The sequence below is a fragment of the Heteronotia binoei genome, chromosome 8, assembly GCF_032191835.1.
Source record: "Heteronotia binoei isolate CCM8104 ecotype False Entrance Well chromosome 8, APGP_CSIRO_Hbin_v1, whole genome shotgun sequence".
Classification (NCBI taxonomy): Eukaryota; Metazoa; Chordata; class Lepidosauria; order Squamata; family Gekkonidae; genus Heteronotia; species Heteronotia binoei.
Window position 1 is genome coordinate 7,945,488 of NC_083230.1, and position 17,851 is coordinate 7,963,338.

Here is a 17,851-nt window from a genome sequence, read left to right on the forward strand (position 1 = left end):
CCTGATGTAGCCAATCCTCCAAGAGCTTACAGTAGGCCCTGAAAGAAGAGCCCTGGGAGCTCCTGGAGGATTGGCTACATCAGGGGTGGCCTGATACGCAAAGGCGTTCCTGCTACAAAAAAAGCCCTGATTGTCGCAGTTCATTTGTCCACTCTGGGCCTAGAATGTACATCAGGGAAAGACACCTTATTCAATTTTCTATAGTCCACACAAAATCTTACTGTTTGATCTGATTTTAGAACCGAAATAACCGGTAACTTTCTGAGGGTGCAATCAATTCAACGTTCTGCATCTTTCTCACCTCCCTTTCAATACTGGTGGCATTAGGGCCAGTGACTCTGTAAGGTGGAAAGCCTGCCATCTCCTGTATCTGTCCTGTGCTAAGCTAATGGAAATCTCCCTGGGAAGTCTGAAAAGATGGACTGATAGTCTGTTAAAACCATTTTAACTTGGCATTGTTGATCTTTGGTAAGGGTTGATGCTGAGTTAACTTCATGCACTATACTAACCTTGGTTATCTTTCCCCAACAATTAGTTCAATTTTGTCCTTTTGTCATTCCCTGGCCATAAGGACAAGATTACCTCTGTCATGACAAGGTTTTAACATGATTAAATGCAATAACTTACATGCCCCCCCTTGAGAATTCACATTGACTATATAATTTACACTAGAAACCTGGTTTACAATTTAAAAAGTCCTTCCCATGCCACTACCAGCTTGTGGTTTGTTTGTTTGTTTTTTGAGGTTTCAAAACAGCTAGAATTTTCCTAGCTTGAAGATTCTCTCTCTGGCCTTGGCATCATACTGGGTTGAGTTTTTTTGCTGCCACCAAATATGGTGAATAGGGGTATGCAGCCCCCCCCCCCCAATTCAGGTCTGTTGGACTGGGAAAATATTGGTATTCCTGAATATTCCCAAATACCAGTACTGGTACTGCATTTGTACTTGAGTAAAAATTTGGGAAACCCTAGTTTATTTGGCTCCATTATACTTTATGGGGACTGTCCTGATGGGGTATAATGAAGAATGTCACTTGCCGAGTCACGCCGCTGTGGTGGGGCGACTTGGCAAGTGAACTGGAGGCACTCCACTCCCTGAGTCATGCTGCCATTTTAAAGTGTAAATGTCTCCAGTTCACTCATCAAGTTGCACTGCCTGTGGTGGCATGACTTGTGAAGTCGACTGAAGGCATTTAAAGAGACCGTGGTCTCTTTAAATGCCTTCTAGCTGCCCCTGAATAAGAGCTGAATAATATCGGCTTTTATTTGGGTGTGGCTATTTTGGTAGTTTAATCAGATTGTCTAACCTGTATAATTTAAAAATACCTGGAAAATACTGATAAAGTATTTTGGGGTATTTATTCTGCTTGGTATATACTGACTGCACACCCTTAATGGTGATCTTGCCGTTTCCCCTCCCTCACATGCAGGATTTTCCCTCCATTTTTACTTCCTTTTTAGCTAAGCAGCCCCTTTAATCTATTTTCTTCTTATTTGAAGATTTATGGCTTTCCCACCCTGTCACATTATATTTTGATGCCAGCTCAGCCCAGGGACTTGAAGGAAGAGACAAGACCATCTTGAGGAGGGATGGTGGCTCAGTGGTAGAGCATCTGCTTGGGAAGCGGAAGGTCCCAGGTTCAATCCCCGGCATCTCCAAAAAAGGGTCCAGGCAAATAGGTGTGAAAAACCTCAGCTTGAGACCCTGGAGAGCTGCTGCCAGTCTGAGACGACAATACTGACTTTGATGGACCAAAGGTCTGATTCAGTAGAAGGCAACTTCATATGTTCATATCTTTTTAACTTATACTTCTGAAAATGGCACACAAGAGACTTTGAAAGTTCAAAAATAAAATTTCAATGTAGAGGGGAAAAGGTCAGGTGAAATCAGGACTAAAATGTCTGAAGTAACTTAGTAATTTCACAAACTCCAGTTAATATGTTTCCAACAAGTATGAGTTTTAAGCTTTTCAGCTTTGAGATGAGATGCTTTGGTTTTAGTGTCTGCTAGACATTCCAGTATACGTTTTTGATCTTAACCGACTCTTCAAGTTTCAGAAGGCAGGGATTTGCTGCCAAGTACTCACAATTCTCCTCTGAACAAATAAAGGATCACTCCAATCTTTAGAGCTATCTCCCTTTCCAACTGGGAAGGGAATTACTTCTCTAAGCTAGGAACTGTGTTCCTTTTCTGGTCCGAATGGGGTCTTCTGCAATTCTCCCAGTCCTCCTTGCCAACCTTCCCAGGCCTCAGTCATTGCTAAATTGAGTTCTCTTCAGCAGTCAATTTCCAACTCTTTCTTCTCAACAGACTCTATCCAATGAAATCTGTTTGAACAGCCTGTCACTCGAAGGTTCTCTGGCTCTATGAGACATTAACCCTTCACAGTCTGTCACATGTTAATACAGCATTTAAGAGCTTTCAAAGAACAGTCTGTTACAGCTGGGCTCAATACATGTTGTCTGAAGCAGCAGCTCTCAGTCCCTGAAGATTCTCTTATAGCTCCTCTTTGCTTTCAATGTTCTACCTGCCCATGCTTCCTTGAGGATATCCAGCTCCCTCAAATGGTGTTCCCATGTGCCAAGCTTCACCTCCTCACTGCTGTCATAGTTGTGCTGGTCCTCTTTGACTGTCTTTTCCCACATGATCTGCTTCTCCTGTTGAATCTCTTGCTGCTCTTTCAGCTGTTTCTTCTGAGCATCACAGAGCTCCAATATGCCCACCAGCTGACATGCTTGGCAAGACTTGCAGAAAGCTCTGATATCCTTTCCCATATTGGGCCAATAAAATCTGGGTTGCAACCTCTCTCTAGTCTTACTAATTTCTAAATGTCCAGACATGGGTGTTTCAAGGGCAAGATGTAGAAGCTGTAATCTATATTTTCTTGAGATAACCAGCTGTTCATGTTTCTACCATGCAGCAGCACATTTTTGCCTCATAAACACTTATAATATAATATAATAATAATAATTTTTTATTTCTATCCCGCCCTCCCCGCCGAAGCAGGCTCAGGGCGGCTCACAACATAAAATACACATTACATCAATTTTACAGTATAAAAACATGGTTAAAAACAGTTTTAAATATTAGAATTAATTTAACAATATGGCGTTATAACATTAGATTTTTAGTAAATTTCAAATAATTAAACCATTTCCAGCAGCATACCTAGCTTTATCATTAATTCTGTCATTAGTTATAGGCCATCTTGAAAAGGTGGGTCTTACAGGCCCTACGGAATCGATCTAAACATCTTAGGGCCCTCACCTCCTCAGGGAGTTGGTTCCACAGTGTTGGAGCGGTGACAGAGAAGGCCCGATCCCGGGTGGCCTTCAGTCTGGCCTCCCTTGGCCCAGGGATATTCAACTGGTTTTTCCCAGATGACCTCAGTGCCCTCTGGGGCTCATATGGGGAGAGACGGTCCCTCAGGTAGGTAGGTCCTTGGCCATATAGGGCTTTAAAGGTGATAACCAGCACTTTGTAGCGAACTCGGTACGCCACCGGCAGCCAGTGCAGCCCCGGCTGTATGTGCTCCCACCTTGGGAGCCCCAGCAACAGCCTGGCCGCCGCGTTTTGCACCAGCTGCAGCCGCCGAGTTCGGCACAAGGGCAGCTCCATGTAGAGGGCGTTGCAGTAGTCCAGTCTCGAGGTGACCGTAGCATGGATCACCATTGCTAGGTCACGGCGCTCCAGGAAGGGGGCCAACTGCTTCGCCCGTCGAAGATGAAAAAACGCGGACTTGGCAGCAGCCGCTATCTGTGCCTCCATTGATAATGAAGGCTCCAGAAGAACCCCCAGGCTCCTGACTCTATGTGCCGCTTTAAGCTGCACACCGTCAAGGACTGGCAAGGGGATTTCCCTTCCCAGGGCACCGCGACCCAAGCAAAGGACCTCTGTCTTCGTTGGATTCAACTTCAGCCCACTCAGTCTGAGCCATTTATCGAGACCGGCCGATAATTTGCCAATTCGGCCGGATCTGCTGTACTCTTTTTTAGGAGAGGGCGGACCATGGCCTCTTTCAGAGATGTTGGAAATTGCCCTTCCAAGAGGGATCTATTTATGAGAGACTTAATAAAGTCTTTGGTCTATGATCTTAAACAAAGATTCTCTATCATTGTTTCTTGTGAGGACAGCTTGCTGCCATAGTTCCTGTAAAGAATCATCTTGCCTTTGTTCAGTTGAAAATTATACAGTAGGAGTAGTCTCCATCAAAGTGTCAGGTTCACTCACACTGGGAGCTGCCTGGATCTGTTCTGCTGAGTTGTTATATTCTTATTCCATAGCAACCACTCTAGCTTTTTGTCTAGTAGGCAATTCTGAAGCCTGAATTTGAGGCCTACTCCTGGTCATTACATTAACCACTCTGTCTTGTGAGGCCAAGTCATTCCCCAGGATCATAGTAACTTCCAAGTTCTCCCCACATGCCCATTATCCACTTCCCCTGAAATCCTTTACATTTAATTGTGATTTCTGTCAAGTCTGTTTCAAATTCTGGGCCACTGATTCCCTTGATTTTATATGTTTTTCCAGATAGGTACTGTTCGTTCTTTCTTTGCGAAGTGTGATCAATGTAATTTCTGCCCCCGTGTATCTCCAAGCCTGATACTTCCTCACTGTTAATTTCTACCAACCCCATAAATTCCCTGTTCAAATCCTCCTGTACTGTCCATATTTGTAAAACTCTGGGTGGTGGAACCTGGATGTAGTACCATAGCTCTTGCAGATCTTTTAACCACATTAACAGTCTTGGCAGAGATTTCTTGCTTTCCTTTTTCTAATTTTGGGCAATTATATTAGAGATGTCGCTTGTCTTTGCAATTAAAACAAACCAGCCCTTTGTTCCTATTTGGCTCCAGAGTGTTCCACCTCTCAGGGTTGGTTTTTGGTTGCTCAGTTTTCTCTGCAGAGTCCCAAACTTTGTTTTTCTTTATAATGGGTTGGAAAAGAGAGCCAGCTTGGTGTAGTGGTTAAGTGTGTGGACTCTTATCTGGGATAACTGGGTTTGATTCCTCACTCCTTCACTTGTACCTGCTGGAATGGCCTTGGGTTAGCCATAGCTATCACAGAGGTTGTCCTTGAAAGGGCAGCTGCTGTGAGAGCTCTCACAGGGTGTCTGTTGTGGGGGGAGAAGACATAGAAGATTGTAAGCCGCTCTGAGTCTCTGATTCAGAGAGAAGGGCGGGGTATAAATCTACAGTCTTCTTCTTCCCAAGTTCTATCTCATCTAATACAGCAGCAGCTTCATCTACAGTTTTTAATCTTTTATCTCTAAGGTCCCATCTTAACTGTGAAGGAATTTGCTAATAAAACTGTTCCAGACCTATTAATTGCTTTAGCCTTTCAAATGTCTTCACTTTGCTCTCCTCAACCCACCTGGTTAAGGCTCTATTTAAGTGACAATCCAGTTGTGAGTATATTTCCCTGTGTTCTTTTAATTTGTCTGAAAGTTGAAAGTCCATACCTCTCACATGTTCTTTGAAAAGAAATTAGAGGTTTCCTCATTTGTCATATTTGAATAAACTTCACTCAGTTCTCCACAAATCTGTGGGTGCAAATAAATCATCCCGTCCTCATCTTGGACCCCAGAGCCTCTACAAGCTCATCCAAAGCTGAAAAAAATGCCTCTACATAATCCCCTTTCTGATACTGAGGAAACTTCTTTTATTCCACTGTGGAATTTTCTCCACTTCTTTGTGGAAGTGATAACTCTGCCCTCAACTGCATTTCCTTTATCTTCAATGCATATGTTCTTCATGTTTTCATGTTCTTTCTCAGGTTTGCTCTCCTGCTGCGCCATTCTAACCTTTTCCCATTCTACCTCAATTCTAGCTAACTGTATTTGTTATTCTTTTTCTGCCTCAGTCCTGGTTTTGTCTTGTTCTGCTTCTATTTTATCCATTTCAATTTTCAATCTCATAATTTCTGCCTCCTGCCTAGGACCTTAATTTTAGCTAACTGTATTTGTTGTTCTTTTTCTGCCTCAGTCCTGTTTTTTTTCTTGTTCTGCTTCTATTTTATCCATTTCAATTTTCATTCTCACAATTTCTGCCTCCTGACTAGGACTTTCCCCAATTTCGTTTCTTCCTCTCCCTGACAATCCCCATGTACCTCGACCGTGTGGTAATGCCATTTCTGAAGAATTCTGGGGTAATTCTTTCCTTAATATGAAGTTTCTCCCAAATTTACAAGATATTTTCTTACCTTATTTTATCTTATCTTATTTTGTGTTTATGGTGGGATTAACTGGTTGTTGGCTTTCTCCCCCTAGATCAGGATGCCGCCACCGATTATGATGATTTTGCTCTCCCTCAAAAGGTTTCCCTTTATCTTTTTTTTTTTTTTGGCTGAGCAGCCCCTTTTATGTTTTTCTGGTTGTCCCATACAATTATCTGAATGTCTTTAGATATATGCTGACCCAGCCTAGGGAATTGAAGGGAGAGATTAAAATCCTTATGTCCTGTTTTGAAAATCACACATGAGAGGCTGACCGTAGTTCAAAAATAAACTTTTATATAAATTTGAGGGGAAATGGTCAGGTTGGAATCAGGTGTAGGACTTATAAGGTGAATAGACAACAGGAATGAAGTAAATTTGTATAAAAATAAATGCCAGATAATTTATCAGAAACAAGTAACTGTTTCTGTTATTCAGTTGGGTCTTCAAAACTTGAGGACAGAGATTTCTTGGCAGTGTTTGATTACACAAACACAAACACAAGCTTTTTGATTCACAGACACTTAAGTTGCTGAAGGCAGGAACATTCATACAAGTTCCAGTTTCCTTCCTAATTCACTGGCAGTTTCCTTCCTAATTCATACACACCATTTCCATTTTAAGGAGCTATTTCCCTCATACTTCTTAGAGAATGGGCTAAGCTTCCCTAAATCAGGATCCTTCTTGATCCTCTCCTTCAGACTGAAAAGGGAATCACCTTCCCTTTTTCTAGGAGCTATCTCCCTCAGCGTTGAATGGGGATCCTTCTTGATTCTCTCACTTTCTTAAGCCTTCTTTCACAGTCACCTCTCAGTTCTCTTATTTATAGCCTTCCCTCCCCTGTACAACAGGGCTCAGAGCAGGTGAATAAACAATATTCATAACTTTAAAATTTAACTGCCTCTTCTACCACTTTTTTTACTGACCCTCTCAAAGACAGGTTGCTTACCTGTAACTGTAGATCTTCGAGTGGTCATCTGTGAATTCACACTTGTGGGATACTGCGCCTGCGCCAGTCCCCGATCGGTATCTGTAAGAAAGCCCGGGAATTTTCCGTGGTCGGCGCCACTGGGCATGCGCAGGCGTCCCATTGCGCACGCCCAAGGGCGCCATCGCGGCAATCCCGCCAGTTCCTTCATGACTGCTGAAAGCTCCTATAGAAGGGAGACCGTCAGCAGTGGGGAAGGAGGGCGGGTAGTGTGAATGCACAGATGACCACTCGAAGATCTACAGTTACAGGTAAGCAACCTGTCTATCTTCTTCGTGGTCTCTGTGCATCACACTTGTGGGAGATTAGCAAGCAAGGCATACCTGGAGGTGGGAAGACGGTCAACCGGAAACAGCAGATTGTAGAACCGCAGTCCCCAACCGAGACCTCTGTTGAGCATGCACGTCCAGCGCGTAGTGCTTCATGAAGGCATGCGGGGAAGACCAGGTAGCAGCTTTGCAGACATCCGTCAAGGGTATGCCCTTCAGGAACGCCACCGATGTCGCCATTGCTCTTGTGGAGTGTCCACGGACAGGTCCTGGCAGCGGCCTCTTTGCTAGGAGATAGCAGATCTTGATGGTCTCCGTCAGCCACTTCGAGAATCTCTGTGACGAGATCCTGGAGCCCAGTCTGGGCGCAGTGTATGAGACGAATAGCTGCTGGTCCCTGCGAAAGGCTTTAGAGCGCTTTAGGTAAAAGAGTAAGGCACGCTTGACGTCTAAGGCGTGCAATCTACGCTCCTCGTCCGAGGAGGGATTAGGGAAAAAGGCGGGTAGCCAAACCTCTAGATTGAGGTGGAATTGGGAGGCCACCTTAGGGAGGAAGTTGATGTCTGGGGCCAGGGAGACACCAGATTCTCTAAAGGCTAGGTAAGGGTAGTCACAACGCATCGCCGTGAGCTCCCCCACACGACGTGCAGAGGTGATGGCCACCAAAAAGGCAGTCTTCCAGGACAGGAGCTGCAGGGAGCATGTGGCCATAGGCTCGAAGGGACGCCTGGTTAGCATGTCTAGGACCAGTGTCAAGTCCCACAACTGAGTGGGAGGCTTAGATGGTGGATGCAGTCTAAATAGTCCCCTCATAAACTTTTTGGACTGGGGGTGGGCGAAAACTGAGTATCCGCCCACAGGTTCGTGAAAGGCAGATATGGCTGCCAGGTAGACCTTAATGGAAGAGAAGACTAGGCCTGCGTCGACTAGGGACAGCAAAAAGTCAAAGATTGCCGGCAGGCCTGCCTCCCTTGGTGCGCCTGGCCGGTCAGCCATAAAGTTCGAGAACTTCCTCCACTTCCTATCGTAGGACGCCCTGGTGGAGGGTTTTCTGCTATTTAGTAGGACCTCCTGGACCCTGCCCGAGAACTCTAAGGGTCTATGAGCCACGCTGTCAGTTTCAGGTGTGGCACATTGTGGTGTAGCACTAGCCCCCCCTGAGATGACAGGAGGTCTGGTTCCGCTGGGAAGTGGTAAAAGTTCCCCCCCGACAGGTGTAGTAGGGAGGAGAACCAGTTCTGGCGAGGCCACCAGGGGGTCACCAGGATGCAACGTGGCCTCTCCGTTGCTATCTTGTTGATTACTCTCATCAACAGGGGGAGGGGCGGGAACAGGTAAAGGAAACGGCCCTCCCAGGGGATGAGGAGCCCGTCCCCCAGGGATGCTGGGTCGGCCCCCCCTCTGGAGCAGAACATGGGACACTTCTTGTTGTCTGCTGTGGCAAAGGCATCCAGCTGTGGGTATCCCCAAAGCTGGAAAACTGGTTGCAGGAAGCGCCACTGGAGCTCCCACTCGTGTGGTGAGGCCCCCCCTCTGCTCAGGGAGTCCGCCTGTATGTTGAGGACCCCTGGAAGATGTGCGGCCTTCACAAAGACGTCGTGCTGGATGCATTCCGTCCACAAGTCCATCGCCAGTGCACAGAGGCGACGGGACACCGCCCCACCCTGTCTGTTGATGTAAGCTAGGGCGGTGGTGTTGTCTGTGAGCAGTGCCACCGTCTTTCCCGCCAGCCTCGGGCGGAATGAACGAAGGGCAAAGTGCACCGCCAGCAGTTCCAGGTAATTTATGTGGTGCAAGGCCAGCTTGGGAGGCCACTGGCCCCCCACGCACAGTCCGTCCATGTGGGCGCCCCAACCCCACTGGGAAGCGTCCGTGGTGATGGTCACTGTGGGGGCCGGGAGGTGGAAGGGCGCTCCTTGGCAGATATTGTCCTTCGACTCCCACCACTGGAGCGATTGGAGCGTCGTAGGAGGAATAGTGAACCTCTTTCGAGGTGAGTCTTTGGTTGGGTGGAACTGACGGAGAAACCATAGCTGCAGGTCTCTCATCCTCAGTTTCGCGAAGAGAAGCACGCTTGTCGTCTCCGCCATCAGCCCCAGCATCCGCTGAAGCTGTTTTACTGTGCCCCACCCTTGTCTCTGGAGCAACTGTACTGTGTTGATGATGTCCTCTGCCCTCTGGGCGGGCAGGAACGCTCGATGCAGGTTTGTGTCCAGTACTGCCCCTATGAACTGCACTGTCTTTGATGGAGTGAGTTTTGATTTCTCCAGGTTGACCTGCAAACCCAGGGCATCGAGAAGGCGTAGTGTGGTTGTGATGTGAGCAGACAGGCTTTCCCTTGACCTGGCTACCAGGAGCCAGTCGTCTATATATGGGAAGACTATCACCCCCTGCAGCCGGAGGTGGGCAGCCACTACGCTCATCATTTTTGTAAACACCCTGGGTGCTGTGGAGAGTCCGAATGGTAGGGCCGTGAACTGGAAGTGCTGTGGGCCCACCGCAAATCTTAAAAACCTTCTGAACTCTGGGTGGATGCTGATATGGAAATAGGCATCCTTGAGATCTAGGGTGGCCATCCAATCCCCTTGGTTGATGAGGGGCAGGAATGATTGCAGTGTGGACATCCTGAACTTCTGGTACAGGATGAATTTGTTCAGATTCCGAAGGTCCATAATGGGTCTCAGCCCTCCATCCCTCTTGGGAACCAGGAAGTAGCGGGAGTAGAACCCACCCGCCCTGTCCCCTGCTGGTACCTTCTCTATGGCTTGTTTCTGTAGGAGGTGGCCACCTCCGCCAGCAGAGGTGGGGAGGGAGGAGTGGTAATCACTACGGACTGGTTTGGAATCTGAGCAAAGTCTATTTTGTAGCCCTCTTTGATGATGGAAAGGGCCCACCTGTCTGAGGAGACCCGCTCCCAGGCAGGCAGGAAAGGGCGGAGGCAGATAGTGAAGTGGGTGGGGGCGACGATGCGTGGGACAGAAAAGTCAAAGTCCCTGCTTGGAGGGGCGGGCACCCTTAGGTTTGCCTGAGGGCTGGGTGCTGTAGCGACCTCTGTTGTTACCCGAGTAGGCCTGCTTGTCGGGCTGTGAGGAACGAGGGCGCCAATGGTGATCTGAGGGCGGCTTGTGGGGGGGGTTTCCTAGTCCAGGATCTGCTCCACTGCCTGGCTCTGGGTTGTCTGGAGGGTGCCTGAACCCCCAGGCTCCTGGAGATCTTCAGGTTTTTGTCTAGCTCCTGCAGGGCATTGTCCGTGTTTGTACTAAAGAGGCCGTCCCCTTCAAAGGGTAAGTCCTCGATGAGCGCCCTGGTGTCCTGCTGTAGGGCGGTAGACCTCAGCCAGGAGTGTCTCCGGATAGAGACGGCGGACATGATGGCCGATGCAGACACGTCCACCATGTGCCTCGCTGCTGTTAGCTGCTGATTGGCCACCGCAAGGCCTTCTTTTTGCAGTCTCTTGGCAGCCATTTTCTTGTCCTCGGGCAGGGAGGACAGGAGGGGGGACAGCTGTTCCCACATGGCGTACTGGTACCTCGCCATGCAGGCCGCATAGTTTGATACCTTCGCGCCCAGGGATCCTGCCGAGTAGATCTTCCTGCCCATGGTATCCAATTTCTTCCCTTCCTTGTCAGGAGGGGCAGAATGCACCCTGCGCGACCTCGAGGAAGACGAGACGATGGCTGAGTTTGGTTTTGGGTGCGTGAAGAGAAACTCAGCCCCCGTCTCCTGGACCTTGTACATGTGGTCCAGCTTCCTCGAGGACACTGGTGCCGAGGATAGCTTCTTCCATGGGTCCTTGAGTGCCTGAAGTATGACCCTGGTCACTGGCAGGGCTACGGCCGTGGAGGTGTCCCGCTGGACGATATCAAAGACGCTATCGTCCACCACTGGCTTGGGCTGGGAGATGGGCAGAGAAATGGTGGTTGCCATCCTTTTAACCATCTCCGCATAGGACCGCAGGTCTTCAGAGGGCGAGACTGGGAGGTCCTCTGCTGTGTTGGGATCCGGCGAGGGTTCCCAGGCTCTCTCCTCGTCGCTCTCCGACCCCGATGGCGAAGACTCTCTGTGCTCCGAGCGCTCCGACAGGGGTGGTGTTGGCTCCCTCTGCGGCGACTGGATCGGCGTCGGTGGTCGGTGCGGGGGCTCTATCGGTGCGACGCGTCGCTCCAGTGGGATCGAGACCGATGCCGATGGTCGTCTGGATCGGTGCGATGTCCTGGAGAACGAGGACATTTCGGACCGATGCTCCCACTCCGGGTGCTCCGTTGGCTGGTACCAATGGTGCTGCGGGCAGCAGGGGTAGGTGGACTGCCATCTATGCTGCTCCCAAGGGGGTATCGGTGGGAAGCGGCGAGACTCGACCGACGGCTCCCTTCGTCTCACGCGCTTGGGCGCTGCAGGCGTCGCCGCGTCGGCCGGTGCCAATGCCTCAACGTCCGATGCCGAGTCGACACTCCGCCGACGAGATGCCACCGATGGGGATCGACGGGTTAGGTCGATCTCCACTTCCGATGCTGGAGGCTGCGGCCGATGAGCGCTGGGCCCGAGGATTGGTGGGCTGCGATGCCGATGAGTGCTAGCCCTTGGAGTCAGAGGGCTGCGTGGCTGATGGACGCTAGCCCTTGGAGTTGGAGGGCTGCGCGGGCGACGCGCGCTGGCCCCTGGAGTCGGGGGGCTGCGGAGCGGAGAGGGAGGAACCCTTCTCGGCGGCTCGGTGGCGATCGGTGCCGACACGTCGGGAGAAGGTGAAGTGGAGCGTGGTCGCTTTCGCTTCTCCTTGCTCTTCGCCTTCTTGGAGGATTCCCGCCCCGCTTCCTCCCGTTGCTTCTTCGCGGGCCTCTCGACCGACGCCTCGAGGGCTCGTTTCGCGGGTTGCTGCTCCCTCGGAGCTTCCGCCTCGACCAAGGTCGCATCGGCCGATGGGACTGTCGGGGGTTGGGCGGCCGCCATTTTCGGTACCGATGCCGAAGGGCCCACCGTTGGTTTCGGAGGACGAAGTGCCGAGGCAGTTAGTGCGGCCGAGAGCCTTGCCGCCCTGTTCTTCCTGGTTTGCTTGGAGAAGCGGAGGCAGTGTGGGCAGGCCTCCACACGGTGCGCTTCACCCAAGCAGAGAAGACACAGGAAATAGCCGTCGGGAGGGGCGATCTTCTTCCCGCAGGCCTGGCACTTCTTAAAAAAACCCCAGCGACTGTCCATAAACAATCATCGCTGGGAAGGTCCTCTCAGAGTCCTCTGAGAGGGGAAAACTAGGGAGCAACAGGGGGGGGAGGCCCCGGAGGACGACCCGCCCGGAAAAAACAAAGTCTTTTTTTTTTTTTAAACTAACTAACTAACTAAGAACTAACTACTACTCTAAGGAAAACAACAAACAGGCTAATATATACAGAGGCTAGGGGAAAAAAGGGGAAAACCCGAAGCTCACCGACCGGGAACACGAGGAAAGGCAGCTTCTTCGCGCAGCGGTCAGAAAGGAACTGGCGGGATTGCCGCGATGGCACCGTTGGGCGTGCGCAATGGGACGCCTGCGCATGCCCAGTGGCGCCGACCGCGGAAAATTCCCGGGCTTTCTTACAGATACCGATCGAGGACCGGCGCAGGCGCAGTATCCCACAAGTGTGATGCACAGAGACCACGAAGAAGATCTGAACAATTCCACTTGAATTCCCTGTCACTCAAGGTTTTCAAACCTGGTTACAGCATTAACCACTTACTGTCCATCACAGAAGTACATTGAATATATTTTTTCATATCAGGTATGATATGATTTGGTCTATTACGATCTAAAAACCCACCACCTTGCTGACATCGAAGTTCAAAGGGTAGCCTTACAGTGGCTTCCTTCCTTCCTCCGTGGTCAGGGACAAAGGGTGGCAATTGGAGAGCAGACTTCTCTGTGGCACCCAACTGAATGTGGTGTGCCGCAGGGAGCTATTCTCTCACCAATGATGTTCAACATCTATATGCGCCTCCTTGGCCAGACTGCCCAAGGTTTTGGGCTGGCTGTCACCAATATGCAGATGACACCCAGCTCTATATGTTGATGGATGGCCATTCAGACACCTCCCTAGACCATCAGACCAGGGCATTAGAAGCTGTGGTTGGATGGTTGCAATTAAGCCAGATGAAGCTTAATCCAACTAAGATGGAGGTCCTGTACCTAGGTCGGGGGGATTAGGATCGGGCATCCAACTTCCCACCCTAGATGGTGCCCCTTTGGTGCCAGTTCAGAAGGTGAGGAGCTTGGGGATGATACTGGATGCCTCCCTTTCCATGGAGGCCCAGGTCACAGCAGTTGTGCAATCTGCCTTCTACCATCTTCAGCAGGCCGAACAGCTGGTGCCCTATCTGACATCCCAGGACCTAGCTACAGTGATCCATGCAACGGTCACTTACGCAGGCTTGTCCTTGAGATTGATCTGGAAACTCCAACTGGTGCAAAATGCAGCAGCATGGCTCCTAACTGGATTGCCTTTATGGGCAAGCAGTCGACCAATGCTGTGCAAATTGCACTGGTTACCAGTTGAGTACCAGATCCGCTTCAAGGTTCTAGTATTGACATTCAAAGCCTTATGTGGCCTGGGACCAACATACCTGCGGGACCACCTCTCCACATATGAGCCCCGAAGGTTGCTGTGATCAGCCAACCAACATATTTTGGCCATTCCTGACCAGGGCCAGGGCAACCTGGTGGAATCAGCTCCCTATGAAAATACGGGCCCTACTGGATTTGCTACTTTTCCACAGGGCCTGTAAGATGGAGCTGTTCTGCCAGGTGTTGGTTGAGCCAAGCGGGCGTCCTTCTCCTCATTGCCTATAACATCTGCTATCCTCCCCCAGAGTGATCTGTCATCTGAATTATTATATATGGGCCCCTGATTATATTCCAACCTGCACTATGAGCCCGTCCACCTGTTATATAGCACTGTCTTGTGTTGCAATTAAAAATGCGTTTTAATTGCATTTTATTGGTTTTATTATATTTGATTTGTTTTACTTGGATGTGAGCCCATTCGGAAAAGGGTGGAATATAAATCTACCGAAACAAACAAATAAATAAAGTATGATCCCCCTTGTGCACAACAGCAGTTTTTAGGGACAGAGTTGCACAAGAGACCCAGTTATCAACACCCGTAGCACTTGAGTACCTGAAATATACAACCATTCAGTCTCTGTTAAAATCTCCACACTGAGCAAACTCAGTGACACATTTGATGTCACAGGGCAGTAGAAAATGCGTGTCTGAAAATTGCTGGATCATGTGGAAAATTTCCATGAATGGAAGGGGTGGGCGTGATGTCTGCTGATTCCTTCCTCCTGCTGCAGAACTGAAGCTATGGGAATAATCGCTTGTATCATCCACAGAGATTTGCCACAGGATCCAAGATACTCTAGACACTAAATTTACTGCAGGATCCAAGCCCTTACCCGCCCACCTCGTTTACAGGATATTGTTTCATTTGTACTTTGCATACCTAGACAAAATCTCGATATATTCTTCTGAAATTTCTGGTATTTAAAATCAGAGCCCATTCTGAAAAATGTACAGAACTTTTCAAGACTTATAGCAGGCGATCACGGATTTAAAAGGCAAATGAGGGGAAACAAATTTTTAAATCAAGGTATTTGCTTCGGATGACAGTCACCTGCTTGTAAGCATTTCCAAAGATTTCACATGTTAACAGTGAGAAAAGCATTTTTACAAACTGCTTCTCTCATATGTATCTGACACCAGATAAAACTGGGAAGGGGCGGGGAAATTACCCTAACGCAGGGGTCCTCAAACTACGGCCCGCGGGCCAGATGCGGCCCGCTGAGGACGTTTATGCGGCCCGCCGGGTTATAGTAAAATCAGACTGGAAGTGACGTTCGACCTAAACTCGTGTTAGCAACGCACACTTCCGGCACTGGGCTGAGGCGGCAGAGACAGAGTGTGAGGCGATACCGAGGTGAGGTGAGTTCCCACGCCGGGGTGTGTGGTGTGGGGAAGGGAGAGAGATGCAGAAGATGGAGAACTGACGGCCCGCGGCCTTGTACAGTAACGGCAGCCACCACAACAGTCCGGCCCTCCAACAGTCTGAGGGACAGTGAACTGGCCCCCTATTTAAAAAGTTTGAGGACCCCTGCCCTAACGTTTCTGACTGCTAGTTCAGTCATGTTGGGGTAGCATTTTTCCACATATGGTGGAACTGTGAAAAAAAATTAGACTACACAGGTCTGAGATATATGGAGAATTTTAAAGCAGATATTAGAATGTATATTTCAGTTGACCTCCTCCCTGCCATGATGTATTAAATAAAAAGTGGTAATGCAAATAACCATCATCATTAAACTGCCATAAGAAACATTAAATCCAACATTAGATAACTCAACTAGTGAAACATATGTGCATTTTCAGAGATTAATAAATTAACCCATCCATAAATGGACAAAAAAAGTCTAGTGTATTTTTCCAGTAACATATGGAACCCATATATATGATGATGGAACAACATATTTTCTGATTCACAAAATGCACGAAAGAGAAGTGTGTGCACAGATATATCTTTAGACCCTCCTCTTTCTCCACCTTGAACTTCCTCTGGGAAAGTAGATACACAACTGACCTAACTTTCATGGCTGTTATGAGGACTGTGGAGATAACACTTAATATTTTATATAGCCAGAATATAAACATCACTACCAACATTGATTTCACCTGAACACTGTCTGATACAATTCTCTGTTTTTTCCTATTAGCTAGAAAATGACTATAGTTTCAATCCTGTGAGGTGATCTATGTCCTAGTTTTTGTATGCAAAGTGGGAGGGTAGCCACCTTTAAGTGTCCCCCCCCCCATGAACTCTGGAACATGTGGGAGGGAGACTAGCACAGATTGTACCGCAGAAAGTTCCTCAATCTTCTTAAATACCAGAGTTACTGAGGGTTCCCCCCCCCCCCCCCCATGGCCCCCTGGGTTGAAAGGGGAAAAGTTTTGATCAGTGAATGACATGTGTGTAAAAAATAATAATGTATGAATGGTTCCAAAACTGTTTTCACTTAAAATTTTCTGTTTCCTGCATCTGCCAAGAAACAAACCAAACCAAACACCAAAAGAAACAAAAGCAAAAACTCTAAAATGTCTCTTGGCAGAGACATTGACCTTTTAAAAAATAAAATAAAATGACTTCTTATTGTGCTGTAAAAAGTGGAACATTCACAACCAGCATGTTCTACATTAAAAGGCATTCTTAAGCATATTATGAAAAACCAGGAATAAGGCCAGTTATGAGGAAGAATACAACAGTCTCTGGAAAGAGGCTCTGGGCAAGTGTGCCCTCAATAATGCTGTCTTCCCAGCCACCCAAGTGAAGGCATTCACTCCCCCTCCCACTTCAAGGGGAGCTGAAATCTGCCATCTGGAGAGCAATTGTAATTCTGAGTTATCTCCAGCCCTCACATGGAGATTGGCAACAGTGGTTTCACAGGAGGAAATGGCCAGTTTGGAGGGTGGAGTCTATGGCATTCAGTCCCATATCTCCTCAAATCCTACCCTCTTCTGGCTCTACCCCTCAAATCTCCAGAAATTTCCCAACCTGAGTTGGCAACTGCTAAGTCACACTGGCTGTCGTAGGGGGGCTGCTGCTGAACAGGAGCAAGCAGGCAGGCCTAGTTAAGTCACGCCAGTCAGATGGCATCAAGTTGCCCAGAGGATGCTGCCATTCTAGGGTAATCAACCTCCAGGTGGAGCCTGAAGATCTCCTGAGATAATAACTGAACTCCAGACAACAGATCTCTCTCCCCATCCTGGAGAAAATAACTGCTTTAGAGGGTGGATTGAATGCCATTCTATTCACCTGAGGCATCTCCCTTTACTGAAAGAAGCAGCCTTGTTTGCCTAGCAACAGCCTCTGCCTACGGGCGAGGCTGAGGGGAGGAGGGAGAGAGGGAAGGACAGGAAAGAGGTGGCAGCCATGGCCTCTGAGGAAACACTCCCAGTAGGGTCAGGCATTATGGTGGCGGCAGTTCCCTGGCAATATCTGCAGCCTTTGGAGGCTGTGTATGCTGGGAGGCCATCTGTGTGGGCCGTTGATGGGGCGGCAGAGGTTGACACAGAGATGAATTGGAGCTGTGGTTGTCTCTGAGGTAAGACTGTTTTGGTGGTTTCTTCAATATTCCCAGGGCCTACAGTAGGCGGATGTACTGGGACATCAGCCAATGGGAGGCCACACACACACACACACACACACACATATATGGATGTTCTGTGTTAATACAGGGTCAGTAAATCAAACTGCTGGTAAGCTGCTCCAAAATATCAAGTGAGTTTCTTAAGGCATCTTTATAATGGTTTAAGGGCCCGCAAACATATACTAACTGAAAGTCATTTGCGAAATACTTGCAGTG

The 17,851-nt window shown here is 48.6% G+C and overlaps 1 protein-coding gene across 3 annotated transcripts in view; it reads right to left on the minus strand.

Annotated features, from left to right (window-relative positions):
- Positions 1 to 17,851, minus strand: part of ATXN7L1 (ataxin 7 like 1) — a 160,863-nt gene that overhangs the window by 3,122 nt on the left and 139,890 nt on the right. The window lies entirely within an intron of this gene.